Genomic DNA, 15,574 nt, shown 5'->3' on the forward strand with positions numbered 1-15,574 from the left:
ATTAAGATTTTTTGTTGGAGCTTTAATATCGGACTCTCAGAAATGAATAGAATGAATGTATAGAAAAGTAGAAGAAGATAGTAGACCTGAAAAGCATTATGAACCAATTCAACATGATGAAGATTTATATAATTTTCACACAACAGTAGGATGCAAATTCTATTCAAATGACTTTTGAAAGCCATTTTCCAATCAGGTAAGACAATTTTGGTTTCCTACTCTTTTACCAACTAACTTGCTCCCAGTGATCTTTCTTTCTTCTCTGTTCCATTTATTATCCTTGGCAGAGGATTTTCCAGTTTGTAGTTTACCTCTCTCCATCCTCACTGACTTCAAATCTGATGCTTCAAGTGTCAGATACTCTTGCCTATGCCATGCAGCCCAGTCCCAGGCACAGAAACTGTAGTTAACCATACAAGCTAGTTGTGTTTTATCAACAGGATGCCACAAAGCCAAAACTAGACTGAACCGGCTAGATTCAAGATGGCCAGCAAAGTAGGCTGAAGTGTTAGTCTCAGTCGTTTCTGACTCTGTGTGACCCCATGGACTGTGGCCCACCGGCTCCTCTGTCCTTGGGATTCTCCAAGCATGAATGCTAGAGTGGGTTGCCATTTCCTTCTCCAGGGGACTTTCTTGACCCAAGGATCCAAAGGGGGAAAGAACTCCTTGACCAAGCCAGGAGGATTTGGTTCAGCTAGGACCCTGAAGGGGGCCTCACATCTAATTTGGTAATGATATCAATGTGAGTATCTTGCCAGCAATGCACATTCATGTATTCTGATCAGAGTTTATCTTGTTTGTTACCAATCTGCTCTTCCTCCTGCCTTCTGTGTTTCTGTTCCTGGTATGACCATTTCCTTGACACTAAAATGGGACTGTGAAGCCATATCTAACATTTTACCTTGCTCTGCTCCCCATGTCTCATCACCAAGTTGAACCATAACTACCTTTGTATTTCTTTGTCCCCTTCTCTTCTATTTCCCTTGCATCCAGCTTTATGTAGGTTTCATTAATTCTTCTTTGAATATTGCAATAGCCTTCTAGCCAAAATCCATTCTTTCAGTCTTTCTCTCCTTTAATGAATACTATCTCCTGTTGCTAGATAAATCTTCCCAAGTTCAGTTCAGTTCAGTCACTCAGTCGTGTCCAACTCTTTGTGTCCCATGAACCATAGCATGCCAGGCCTCCCTGTCCATCACCAACTCCCAGAGTCCACCCAAACCCATGTCCATCGAGTCAATGATGCCATCCAACCATCTCATCCTGTCGTCCCCTTCTCCTCCTGCCCTCAATCTTTCCCAGCATCAGGGTCTTTTCCAATGAGTCAGCTCTTCGCATCAGGTGGCAAAAGTATTAGAGTTTCAGCCTCAACATCAGTCCCTCCAATGAATACCCAGGACTGATTTCCTTTAGGGTGGACTGGTTGGATCTCCTTGCAGTACAAGGGACTCTCAAGAGTCTTCTCCAACACCACAGTTCAAAAGCATCCATTCTTCTGTGCTCAGCTTTCTTTATAGTCCAACTCTCATATCCATACATGACCACTGGAAAAACCATAGCCTTGACTAGATGGACCTTTGTTGGCAAAGTAATATCTCTACTTTTTAATATGCTGTCTAGGTTGGTCATAATCTTCCCAAAGCATAATTCTAATAAAAAACTTTGAGTGTTTTCCTACAGTCTGTTCAATAGGCAACATGTCTACCTAAATAAAGCCCAGGGTTCTGTTACAAGAAGAAAGGGTGAGTAGGAAACTGTCAGTGTCTGCTAATCTACCCCACTGACTCCTGAAGAATGCATCACTCCTTTCCTTTCTTCCTCAAGGGAGATACTCTGAAATGCAATGCAGTTAGAGCCTCCAGTTCAAGGTTAAGGATTTCTGCCTGCATAGTCAGCTCCCTTAGATATCAGAGGAGATCATCATGGTCTGACAAAAAGTTACTACCCATCTGCCATGCCCAATATTCAACAGTAGGTTAGAAACACAAAGACTGCAGTATAACTTAAATGCAGAAAATCAAAGACTCTGGGCTATAGCAATTTTTTTTTCCTGTTTTTTTTTTGGCCACATGCATGACATGTGGGATCTTAGTTACCCAGACCAGGATTGAATCTGGGCACCCTGCACTGGACCACCAGGGAATTCCCCAGAGCAATTTCTAAATCATGTTGGTTGAGAATAGTGAAGACCCTAGCCCAGGCAGTTGAGTGATTTCCATGGTCATTGTCCTCAATGCCACGGGCTCTCTCTCTGGGATGCTCTTCCTGGTCAACTCTTCTAGATGGTCTTTCTAAGGTGGGCATTCAAGAGTGGGCTTTTCTTAGGGGTTGAATTCCTATTTCACCTCTTTTTGGGGATAAGCTTGAGGACTCAGGGATTGTTTAAGAGATTAATATCACAATACTGCTGGCTAGCGTAGGGTTTTATGGGCAATACAAGTCCTACAAACCCAAGGGGCTTCCAGTTTACTTGCTGCTCTTCTATTCTGTGTGTGGGTAACCCAGAATCAGATACCTTGTCTTAATAAGGTTTTTGAGCCTGAAGACTCTCTTCTATTACATACAGCCCTCTGTTCTTTGCCAACTACCCCTCTCCCAAACTGAGACTATTTGGGAAAAAAGGCATGAACGGTCTTGCTAATTAACTGCTTCCACATTTGACAGAAAACTCTTAAAGGAAGTACACTGTACCCAACAAAAGCAAAAGGCCATGGGTTTATCTCCCCTGAAGGCTGCTTTTGCTTCTGCCTCTGGCCATGGCTTATAATAGCTTCACTTTGAAGTAAGAAGCACACAGCTTCTTCAGTCTGAAAAGACTCCAAGTAAGACTTAGTCTGCTGGCTATAGGCTCTTAACAAAGCTGTCTTCCTTCCCACCCTGATGGCAGATTGGCTAGCTCTAATCTGGGCTCGTCTTTTTTGTAGAATATTACTGGCAGTGTTTAGAATTAGCCAACACACACTAACACTCTAAAAATGTCCTATTATTTTCGTGAACGTCACAACCCTTTGTTTGTCCCTTCCTGGGTTCTGCTGGCTACTGTTTTACCAGGATTGCCAACTTTCCAGTCTGCAATAGTTTTGTCATTGCTGATGTCATCCAACCATGTCCTTTAAGTGAATCCTATAGTTTAGCTAAAGCAGCAGTCCCCTTTTGGTATAAAAATCTTTGTTAGTTAAAATTAAGTTTGGTGCATGTGTCAGTGGCTTAAATGATGTGTAAGTTTGTCTCTCTTCCTTGTAAAAGAAGTTTTGAGGGAGGCAGTCTAGAGCTGATATACAGACTCCACAGTATACTAGTGTTTCAGGATCTTCTAACTTTCCTCGTCAACTGCCTAGAATGAGACCATTGACCATGTGGTTCAAGTTGGCCACTGGAATTCCAGACATCACACTTGTTTTCCATACACAAAGATATATAGGAAGAAGGAGAAGAGTGTAGCCACTCTCTTTCCTTGAGATTTTTCTGGGCATTCTATACTACATTATATACTCTATACTACATGATAACTGATGGTTATAATGAGCTTCAAAGAAAGTTCACAAGCTTCAGGAGAGGCTGGATTGATATATCCAGCTGTTTATCAAGGTTCTGCTACTAAGTGAAGGGAATGTGGATATAGGGGTTGGACATTAACAGCCTCTGTCACAACTAACTTTAATGTTTAAATAATTATAAATCAAGGTAAACAGTTTTATGTGCTTTAAGTGGTCTTCAAGTAGATTTTAGTGGGAATTTGGGAGGGCAGAGGTGGGGGTGGGGTAGATCAGAGGTAGCCTCCAACTAGATGGACCATGAAAGACTATTTTCTTTTAACTTTAAAAAGTTGTATTTATTTTTTAATTGGTAGACAATTGCTTTACAATTTTGTGTTGGCTTCTGCTCTACAATAATGCAAATCAGTCACACTTGGACACGTGTCCCTTCCCTCCCTTCCCTCCATCCATCCCACCCCTCTAGGTCATCACTGAGCACCAGCCTGGGCTCCTTGTGTTACTTTAGCAGCTTCCCACTAACTATTTCACATATGATAGTGTATACCACGGAAGACTTTCAAAAGGAGGTAGCACATGAATTCATTCTTTGAGTGAGAGGGAAGTAGGACATTCAGGCTGGAGAGCCTGAGATATGAGTGCAGACATTCTGTGCCCTGGGTGCCTCACTGCCCTAACCCTAGTCCCAGTTCTGGACTCGAATAGAATGTACATTAAGGAGGCAGGCAGCAAGCAAGGGTGGGATGTGGGCTTTACCCAAGTCAGGTGAAGAAACAGAAGAGTGCTCCTACAGATGTCAAGAAGAAAGCCTAGCATCGCAGGCCAGTTCTCCATTGCAGCCTGGCAATGCTTCAACCAAAGGAAGAATTCTACTGTTAACCAGCAGGGTAATTTCTGGTAGACCGTACACCAAAGACAAATTACATTCATTTTGCCATGGATATTCTGAGATTCTGAGTAGCATTTTACTCTTTTTATGATTAGACCTGTATCAGATCTTGAGTAAGGAAATATTCAGGACATCTGCTAGGATGTTAACATAGCTGACAGCTGCTGTAAAGCTGCACAAAACCAGGATAGAGTGGGGGAGGGGCAACAGGGCAGCATTCTCCCTGTGTGGGCTGCAGGGCGCATGCTCACATGAGTTAGCTGGGGGGAACACTCCCTGGTTTGCGGTGCAACACTGGCGGGGTTATAATGTTACCCTGGGGATGCAGGGGACATGTCCTGTTCTCAGTTACTCTAGTCTGAGAGTAGCTTGGTCGCTTGCACTGAGGATGAAGATAAATGGTTACAAAGGCCCTTAATAAAAACATTAAACTGGGAAATGAGAGAAGTTGGTTATACTGCATGGTTGCAATATTGTGAAAGCAGAAATGCCACGTCACTGCTTTCCTAACCTCTGCAATTAAGAAACTGGAGTTCTAGGTTTATAATTTCTATAACCACATGTTTTAGATCCTGTCTCTTTCCAGTGATAGTTAAAGATATTGTGCTGGAAACTCCATTCATTAGTTGGTCTGTCTGCTGCTCTCTGATAGATGGAGGTGGGGAGTTGATTGTCCAAAACAAATGAAAAGTAATAGATGTGATTTATTGAGGTACTTTCTAGATGTAAATCTCTTGCCATTCATTATCTCATAAAACTCTTTGTTCTTACCTCTAATTACAGACAGATAATGGAGGTTTATAGAGATACTAAGTTTTGTGTTCAGTGGTCATCTTGCTTATGTTGGCGAACGTTCTCAGGTGGTAACCCACTTCCTCTTGAGAAAACATCTTTGGGCAACCTCAAGCATAGGAAAGTTATTTTTTATATTTGATCCAAAATTTAATTCCTTATAACTTCTGCCTACTGATTCTAATTCTGTCCCTAAATATGCAAAAATAGCTATCATGTTTGCAGGTTTATCTTGTCTCCTGATTAAAAATTCAAATTCCTCATGTGGTCTGATTTCATGCTTCTTCCGTACTGGGCTTGCTATTCTTTGAATATGTTCCAGTTTGTCTATAAGCTTTAAAAAGGTGAATACAGTAATCCACCTGTGGTTTCTAAATGCATATTCAAAAGGGGACGTCACCTCCCTCATTCTAGATATTATACTTCTATTAATGGAAACTAGAATTTCATTACATTTTTTTTTTTAGTGTGTCAGGAAGGAGGCATTAATATTTTATAGTTGACTTCCATTGAAGACACTGCTGACAAAATCTGTAATCTTTTTTTAACATTTGTTTTGCTACACTTTGTTACCTCCATACTCTATTTTTGCAGTCAGGTTTTTTTTTTTTGGATGCAAGCGTGGATCTTACATTTGGCACAGTTAAATAACATTTTATGAAATTCAACCCATTGCTTCAGGTGCTGAAGATCTTTTTGAAGACTGATCTTGCCATCCACTGTACTGACAATTACTTCTAGGTTCCTTTCATCAGCCAATTTGAAAGCCTGCCCTCTATATCTTCTACGCAAGTGCAACTAATAAGATGGGGCAGAGATCTGACCAGTGTTTGACACTCCCCTTCCATTTGACATTGATCCAGCCGAAGGAGACCAGTCCCTAGCACCTGTCAGATGGCAGTCTGTCTTTCCTGTGCTCCTTTTGGTATTCAGATCCTTGTTTATAATCTTTTCCCTTCAGCTATGGCCTAAAGTCTTTCATCATTTAATGTTTCAAGATCTGCACATTTTCAAGTCTAACTCATAGCCTACACTGTGCATGAAGTTTGTTCTGAACAACTGTGATTTCCCATCTCAGAATTCCCTTTGCATAGACCCTTTTTATTACTATTATTTGTTGAAGTATAGTTGATTTATAATATTATATTAGTTTGAGGTGTATAGCATAGTAATTCAGCATTTTTGCAGATTATACTCTATTATAGGTTGTTTTAAGTTAATGGCTCTAATTCCTGTGCTATGCAGTGTGTCCTCATTGCCTATCTATTTCACACATGGTAGTCTGTACCTGTTAATCCCATACCCCTAATTTGTCCCTCCCACCTTCCCTCCTTTGCATAGACTCTCAGTTCTCAACCTCCAGTATACTGGAGGTAAGCTCTGTCTTTACGTTCAGTCTCATGAAAACAAGAACATGTTATTTATTAGCCTCCAGCATCTGGTTACTATAATGTCAGGCTGAGGCTAGTGCTCCATTGTTACTTGCTTTTGGTTGATTAGGGCAGCATTTCTCAACGGTGGATGGTTTTGTCTCCCCTTCTTCCCTCCTGAAGGAACGTTGGGGAACGTCTGAGGATATTTTCAGTTATCTCAACTGGGGAAGATGCTGCTGGCTTCTAGTAGGTGGAGCCAGAGGTGCTGCTCAACATCTAAAATGCACTGGACCACCCCCCACGTCAAAAGATTATCGAAAGTGTCAGTACTGGGGCTTCCTTGGCAGTCCAGTGGTTCCGTGCATCCAATACAGGGGGCATGGATTCGATCCCTGGTCGGGGAACTAAGATTCCACATGCTAAGCGGCCAACAGAAAAACACTTGGAGTGCTGTTAATTAACCCTGTATTAGACAATTAGATGTGTTCTGACTGACTTTTTTAAAGAGGCACACCATCTGCCTATTAATAGGTACTTTTTGGTGGCAGGTAACCTTTCTTAGAATGGATGATGTTTCTATTCAGTCACGTCTGTGTTTCAGGCCAGGGCAGTTAGTCTTGGGTAAATGATCGAAAACTTGATGGTGAGGGAGGTAGCAGGTATTACTACAGATGTAAGGAAGCTGATTTCACAAGCTTCACCTAAAAATTAGTTTGATTAGTTTCTGGCCGTGCTCTATTCAAATGTCTAGGTTTTTGCCTTCTCAGTCAAACAAATTTTGTTAGAATGAGATAATAACAGCTTTCCTCCAGTTATTTCATAAAGGTATTTTGAAGAGACAGGAGATAATATACTAAAGAATTTTGAATTCTCTGCTGGGGAAATTGCTATTAAAACATTATAATGATAATTAGCAGTGGCGGTCTGGGGTATGGAAGAACAGAGTAGCTTACATACAGTGTGTGTTACATGCCAAAGAAAAGAACTAATTAAGGCAAACATGTCGTTCTGGTTCTAACACCTATTTCTGTGGCCAGGGCCGATCCCCTAAACAGAAATATGCCTTCTGCCTATGACCTGAAGAGACCCTACTAGATACTTCCTCTCTGACCCATGGAATGGGGCCAGGGCAGAAATACTGGGTGAGGAACAGTCAAATGTTTGCCAATTTTAGTGTGCAGAATGCTTTGACAATTTCTAAAAATCGAAGACTTACTAGATGAAGAAAGTCATCTCTTGATGAACTCAGCTTGTTTTCATGTTCTCTTCCAGATCTCAGGGGATTTTTGTTTTTAAATTGAGGTATAGTTGATTTACCACATTGTGTTAATTTCAGGTGTATGGCAAAATAATTCAATTATACACACACATATATATATATACACATATTCTTTTCCAGATTTTTTCCTTTATATCTTGTTACAAAATATTGCATATAGTTCCCTCTGCTATACAGTAGGTCCCTGTTGGTTATCTCTTTTAAGTAATACGCAGTACTGTGACTCTGTTAATATCACACTCCTAATTTCTCCCATCTCCATGGTTTCCTTTTGGTAGCTCTGTTTTCTATGTCTGTGAGTCTGTTTCTATTTTGTAAATAAGTTCATTTGTATCATTTTTTTGTGTGTCTTCCACAGATTGTTGTTGTTCAGTAGCTCAGTCATGTCCAACTGTTTTGCGACCCAATGGACTGCAGCCCCCCAGGCTCCTCTGCCCATGGAATTTTCCGAGCAAGCATACTGGAGTGGGTTGCCATTTCCTGCAAGATCCCATGTGTAAGTGATATTATGTGATGCGTGTCTTTCTCTGTCTGACTTACCTCACTTAGTATGACAATCTCTAGGTCCATATCCATGTTGCTGCAGAAGGCCAGGGGGATCTTTCAACAGCCCCAAGGAGTTAAAGGACTTCTAAGTGGTGACAGTATGACTGCCCCCAAGCGTGTGTCCCTTTGGCACGCAGTCCCTAGCCTCCATGACGCCTGCCCGCCTCACCTACTGTTTTTCTGTGCCTCTGTGGCTGCTGTGTGGTTGGCATCCACCCCCACGCTGGCGTGCCAAAGGAGTGAATGAACAATGGCATAACCTGGCACTGACGGGTGTTTTAATAACTGTGGAAAATGAGGAATTTACAGATGCATGAGTCAAGCACCCACTTCAAAAGTCCTCACCCGAAATCCTCCTGAAATTAGAAGCAATACTACTGAACACAATGCAACCTTTTGCATGGCTGCCCAGTGTTACTATAAATCTGTGTGTGCAGCGTTTGGGAAAGTTACATTACTGGGAAACCGGTGCACTGCTTTCATCTGGGATTTATGTGTAGTGTTCAGTAGGTAGGCCCCGCTTGGGAAATAGGAGGTATGTCATGGGAAGCAATTTGCTTTTCACCCTCAGCCAAGACTCAAAACAGGCCCAGGCTATTTGACCAGTTACTTCACCAGCGACCCTACGTGGTTAGATTTTCCTAGGACTAAACTGCCTTTACTTCGAATAAAGAACATTATCTCTCTCTCAGGCCTAGTCTGAGACTCCACCCTCAAAGGGGAGAAACAAGTCCTCCGTGTCCCACTTCTTGGTCCATGTACCCCTTTCCTCATGACTTTTCAGTGGAGACTTGAATGCTTATGGTGTTTTTAGTAGACACTGTCTCCCCTGCAATGGCTCCCTGTTCAGGTCTGTCCTCTTCAGCCAGAAAGCTGAGGAAAAAGCCAGACCTACTTTTTCCTCTCATGAATAATTGCTGCCATTCATCCAATGCTCAAGTACTCATGAAACCTCATCTTACCGTGTGAAGTAGATATTTTTCACCTGTATTTTGTACACAAGGGAACAGCTTCAAGAAAGCATAAATAACTTGTCTAAGGTCACACAACTAGAGGTGGAAATTCTAACCCAGGTCTGAAGTCCACGCTCATACACTGGATGATATTCTTCCTGTTCTCCACATTGGAACTTAATTGTGGAATTCCCATTCTTTTTGATTAGCAGCAACACAGCTATTCACCTCATAGGATTTATATTCTCTTATGATTTCTATCTCAGCAGGGTCTTCTAGGACAAATGGCGAGATTGTTACTGTTAGATTTCCCCGGACTTTGACAAGTGTTGAGGGGTGGGTGGAGACTCTCAACTCTATCAAAAATACTGCCCAGATGGAAAGGCTTGTGGTTGGTTGGCCTGGTTTGTCCAGTCCGTACTGGACTTTTGTAGCTATTATTACTGGACAAGACAGATTCTGGATGGGGCTCTTCTGGGCACTGTTGATGTTTGCCTTGGTGACTCTCATATCTTCCCTTCAGTTTCAATACTGACCAACATTTTGCCCCATTTTCTTTTCTGACATGTTAAGACCTTCAATTCAGGTTGATGTCAAATGTATTTTAGCTATTTCGTTGATCATATGTCTTTCCGAGGCAGAAAAAACTATGAAATAATAACTATTGGCATCCACAAGACCCTGTGCTGTATTATTTTTATCATCTCATCCTCACCAGGAATCATCTGAGAAAAGTATCATAGTTTTTCTTTAATAGGCCAATATTTATTATGATTATTAATATTAATATCTTATCAAAGCATTAGTTAATTGAATTCACAATATATAAATAGATAATATATTACAACCAAGTGGATAATATATTACATCTATTACAACCAATAGATAATATATTACAACCAATAGGTAATATATTACAACCAGTACACAAGTTTGGCTTGAAACTCTTTTTTTCAATTATATATGAAAGTGAAATTCTCTCAGTTGTGGCATACTCTTTTCAACCCCATATAGTCCATGGAATTCTCTAGGCCAGAATACTGGAGTGGGTAGCTTTTCCCTTCTCCAGGGGATCTTCCCAGCCCAGAGATTGAACCCAGGTCTCCTGCATTGCAGGCAAATTCTTTACCAGCTGAGCCACAAGGGAAGCCCAAGAATATTGGAGTGGGTAGCCTATCCCTTCTCCAGCGGATCTTCCCGACCCAGGAATCAAACTGGCATCTCCTGCATTGCAGGCAGATTCTTTACTGACTGAGCTATCAGGGAAGCCCATATATATATATATATATATATATATATATATATATATACACACACACACATATACTTTCTGTTTTCACATTCTCTTCTCTTATAGGTTACTACAAGATATTGAGCTTAGTTCCCTGTGTTATATAGTAGGTCCTTGTTGGTTATTTATTTTCTATATAGTGTGTATATTTTAAGAGAAACGTATCATAGTTTTAATCTTGAAGAAATTAAATGAGGAAAGGGAATAATTTAAGTGATTTTTCCAAAGACACATTTAGTGAATCCAAACTTTAAATCAATAAAGGTGATGGTAGGCGTTTAGCTGTGGCCAATGTGACGTACAGTTCATTACATTTTTTTCTACTAGATTCCAAATTATAAACTGGATAGTTATGCATGGTTGACTGTGGTGGAGATTGATGTTACTTTGGTTAGGGATCAAAGAAAAAGAATTTTCCCAATTCTTGACCTATTCACATTGTTGAAAAAAAAAATCCTTCCAGTTTTCCTTCTTTTTTCTTATTTCCTAGAGTAAGTGCAGGCCAGGAAAGCCTCAGAGTGTGACTTCAGGACCAGGCTGTGTGTCACTGCCATGTGACTCTGTATATCATCAATCGCTACTGCTGAACCTCCTTGGGTGACAGAGCACTCATCCTAGAAGTCTGGGTCAAGGGAAGGGAGGCTAGGGCACTGATGAAGCTAGTAGTATTCTATAAGGTTGGTGCAAAACTTCTTGTGTTGGTGGCTCAGTTGTGTCCAACTCTTTGCAATACCATGGGCTGTAGCCCACCGGCTTCCTCTGTCCATGGGATTTTCCAGGTAAGAATACTGGAGTAGGTTGCCATTCCCTTCTCCAGGGTATATTCCCAACCCAGGGACTGAACCAGGGTCTTTTGCATTGCAGGCAGATTCTTTACCATCTGAGTATTATATCAAGTCGGTGCAAAACTTCTTGAAGTTCACTTATTTTTTGCCTTTCTTCCTGTATATTGAAAGTATTTTAAGGCTAAGCACTTCTCCTTCAGTTTTTGCTTTGAAAATAGTGTTTTTGTTCTTCATTCTAAGTATTTGAAAAATTTTCAATATAATTTCTTTGGCATCCCATGAATTATTTGGGGGAATGTTTCTGAATTTCTAGTCGCATAGATTTTTAACTTGTTTATTTTTATTATTTTTAAAATTTATTTTATTAATTAAAATTTTAAAATTAGAGCATAGTTGATTTACAATGTTGTATTAGTTTCTATTATATAGCAGAGTGAGTTAGTTATACATACATTTATATCCACTCTTTTTAGATTTTTTTTCCCATATAGGTCATTACAGAGTACTGAATAGAGTTCCCTGTGCTGTTCAGTACATTCTTATTAGCTATTTATTCTCTATATATTAATAGTAGTGTGTATATGTCAATCCCAGTCTCTCCATTTATCGCTGCTCTCCTTTCTCCCCTGTTAACCACAGGTTTGGTTTCTATATATGTGAATCAACTTCTATTTTGTAAAGAGGTTCACTTTTTGCCACTTCTTTCAGTCAATTCAGTCAGCTCAGTCGCTTAGTCATGTCTTGACTCTGCAACTCCATGGACTATAGCATACTAGGCTTCCCTGTCCATCATCAACTCCCGGAGTTTGCTCAAACTCGTGTCCACTGAGTCGGTGATGCCATCCAATCACTTCATCTTCGGTCATCCTCTTTTCCTCCTGCCTTCAATCTTTCCCAGCAACGGGATCTTTTCCAAGGAATCAGTTCTTTGCATCAGGTGGCCAAAGTATTGGAGTTCCAGCTTTAGCATCGGTCCTTCCAATGAATATTCAGGACTGATTTCCGTTAGGATGGACTTGTTGGATCTCCTTGCAGTCCAAGGGACTCTCAAGAGTCTTCTCCAACACCACAGTTCAAAAGCATCAATTTTTGGTGCTCAGCTTTCTTTATAGTCCAACTCTCACATCCATGCATGATTTCTTTAGCCACTTCTTTAGATTCCACTTATAAGCAATATCATATAATATTTTTCTTTCTCTGTCTGATGTACTTCACTCAGTTTGATGATCTCTAGGTCTATTCACGTCTCTGCAAATGGTATTATTTTGTTCATTTTTATGTCAGAATAATATTCCATTGTATATATGTACCACATCTTCTTTATCCATTCCTCTATTGATGAACATTTAGGTTGTTCCATGTCTTGATTATTGTAAATAGTGCTGCAATGAACATTGGGGTGCGTGTATCTTTTTGAATTACTCCTTTTCCAAATATATGTCTAGGAGTGGAATTCTAGATCATATGGTAGTTCTATTTTTAGTTTTTTGAATGAAACTCCATATTTTGCTCTCCTTAGTGGCTGTACCAATTCACATTCCCACCAATAGTGAAGGAGGTTTCCCTTCTCTTCATACCCTCTCTAAGCATTTATTGTTTGTAGATTTTTTGATGATGGCCATTCTAACCATTGTGAGGTGATATTTCATTATAGCTTTGATTTACATTTTTTTACTGAATGAAAGAGATTGTTTAAATTCTATAGTGTTTGCAGCTTTCAAAAGTTTCACACACATGATTTTGTATAATTCCATAATAACTCTTTTTTAAAAAAAAATCGCCTACCCCTCTAACTGTCCCTCCCTACTTCCCTCTCCCCACTGATAACTACTAGTTTGTTCTCAATATCTGTGAGTCTGCTTCTTTTTGTTTTATTCGCTAGTTTGTTGCAGTTTTTAGATTCACATATAAGTAATAGCATATAGTATTTGGCTTTCTTCTTCTGACAGCGTAATATCCTCTAAGTTCATCCATGTTGCTGCAAATGGAAAAGTTTATTTTTGTATGACTGAGCATTATTCTATTATATATTTATATTAATTTACACAGCACATCTTCTTTATCCATTTAGCTTTAATGTGTTTATTTTATGTGAAAGCATGGCCTGTATCTATCGATTTCCTGAAATATGCTGAAACTGATTATATGACATAGTTTTGGTCAGTTTTTGTAAATGTCTCATGTATGTTTCAGAAAAATATTTATTCTCTAATGGCTAGGGCCAGAGTTCTGTGCTGTTGTTTAGTCATTAAATTGTGTCTGACTCAGATTCCATGGACTGTAGCAGGCCAGGCTCCTCTATCCTCTACTATCTCCCGGAGTTTGCTCAATTTCATGTCCACTGAGTTGGTGATACTATTGAACCATCTCATCCTCTGTCGCCCCCTTCTCCTTTGTCCTTCAATCTTTCCCAGCATCAGGGTCTTTTCCAGTGAGCCGGCTCTTCACATCAGGTGGCCAGAGTGGAGCTTCAGCTTCAGTAGCAGTCCTTCCAATGAATATTCAGGGTTGATTTCCTTTAGGATTGACTGATTTGATGTACTTGTAATCCAAGAGTCTTCTCCAGCACCACAATTCAAAAGCATTAATTCTTTGGTGCTCAGCCTTCTTTGTGGTCCAACTCTCACATACATACATGACTATTGAAAAAAATCTGGCTTTGACTACACAGATGTTCGTCAGCAAAGTGATGTCTCTGCTTTTTAACATATTATCTAGATTTGTCATAACTTTCCTTCCAAGAAGCAAGTACCTTTTAATTTAGTGGCTGCAGTCACCATCCATGGTGATTTTGGAGCCCAAGAAAATAAAATCCATCACTGCTTCCACTTTTCCCCCTTCTACTTGCCATTAAGTGATGGACTGGATGCCATTATCTTTGTTTTTTAAATGTTGGGCTTCAAGCCAGCTTTTTCACTCTTCTTTTTCACCCTTATCAAGAGGCTTTTTAGTTTCTCTTAATTTTCTGCCATTACAGTGGGGTCATCTGCATATTTGTTGCTATTTCTCCCAGCAATCTTGATTCCAGCTTGTGATTCATCCAGCTGGCATTTTGCATGATGTACTCTGCATATAAGTTAAATAAGCAGGGTGACAATATATAGCCTTGTTGTAGTCCTTCTCTAATTTGGAACCTGTCAGTTGTTTCAAGTCTGGTTCTAACTGTTGCTTCTTGACCTGTATTTAGGTTTTTCAAGACACAGGTAAGGTAGTCTGCTACTCCCATCTCTATAAGAATTTTCCACAATTTGTTGTGATTCACACAGTCAAAGGATTTAGTGTAGTCAGTGAAGCAGAAGTAGACGTTTTTCTGGAATTCTCTTGCTTTCTCCATGTTCCAACAAATGTTGGCAATTTGATCTCTGGTTCCTCTGTCTCTTTAAAACCCAGCTTGTACATCTGGAAGTTCTTGGTTCACATACTGCCACAGCCTAGCTTGCAGAATTTTGAGCATAACCTTGCTAGCATGTGAAATGAGCACAATTGTACAGTAGTTTGAGCATTATTTGACACTGCCTTTCTTTGGAATTGGAATGAAAATTGACCTTTTCTGGTCCTGTGGCCACTACTGAGTTTTCCTAATTTGCTGACATATTGAGAGCAGCACTTTAACAGCATCATCTTTAGGATCTGAAATAGCTCAGATGGAATTCAATTACCTCCACTAGCTTTTTTCATAGTAATGCTTTGTAATGCCCACTTGACTTCACACTCAAGGATGTCTGGCTTTAGGTAAGAGATCTCACCATCATGGTTACCCAGGTCATTAAGACCTTTTTAATATACCTCCTCTCTGTATTCTTGCCACCTCTTCTTAATCTGTTCTGCTTCTGTTAGGTACTTATCATTTCTGTCCTTTATCTTGCCCATTCTTTCATGAAATATTTCCTTGATTTCTCCAATTTTATTGAAGTGATCTCTAGTATTTTCCATTCTATTGTTTCCCTCTATTTCTTTGCATTGTTCATTTAAGAAGGCCTTCTTTTCTCTCCTTTCTATTCTCTGGAATTCTGCCTATTAATTCAAGCGCATCGATTTTGCTGTTGAAATCTATTTCTTTAAAAGTTTTTGTCAGCTTAATCTGTCAGTAAATGAGATAGATATGTTGAAAGCTCTTACTATTAACATGATGATGGGTAGATCAATTTTTGCTATTTATTAGTTTTATTTTA

The 15,574-nt window shown here is 39.9% G+C and overlaps 1 long non-coding RNA gene across 1 annotated transcript in view; it reads left to right on the plus strand.

Annotated features, from left to right (window-relative positions):
* Window positions 1-15,574, plus strand: part of LOC147361741 (uncharacterized) — an 89,444-nt gene that overhangs the window by 56,122 nt on the left and 17,748 nt on the right. Inside the window, exon 2 of the long non-coding RNA XR_015137619.1 lies at window positions 8,186-8,323. This is a non-coding gene — a long non-coding RNA (uncharacterized LOC147361741). The remainder of the gene's footprint in view (window positions 1-8,185; window positions 8,324-15,574) is intronic.

Source organism: Bos grunniens, chromosome 12, assembly GCF_055505025.1.
Source record: "Bos grunniens cultivar Pamir isolate PY7600 chromosome 12, Bosgru_T2T1.0, whole genome shotgun sequence".
NCBI classification, from domain to species: Eukaryota; Metazoa; Chordata; class Mammalia; order Artiodactyla; family Bovidae; genus Bos; species Bos grunniens.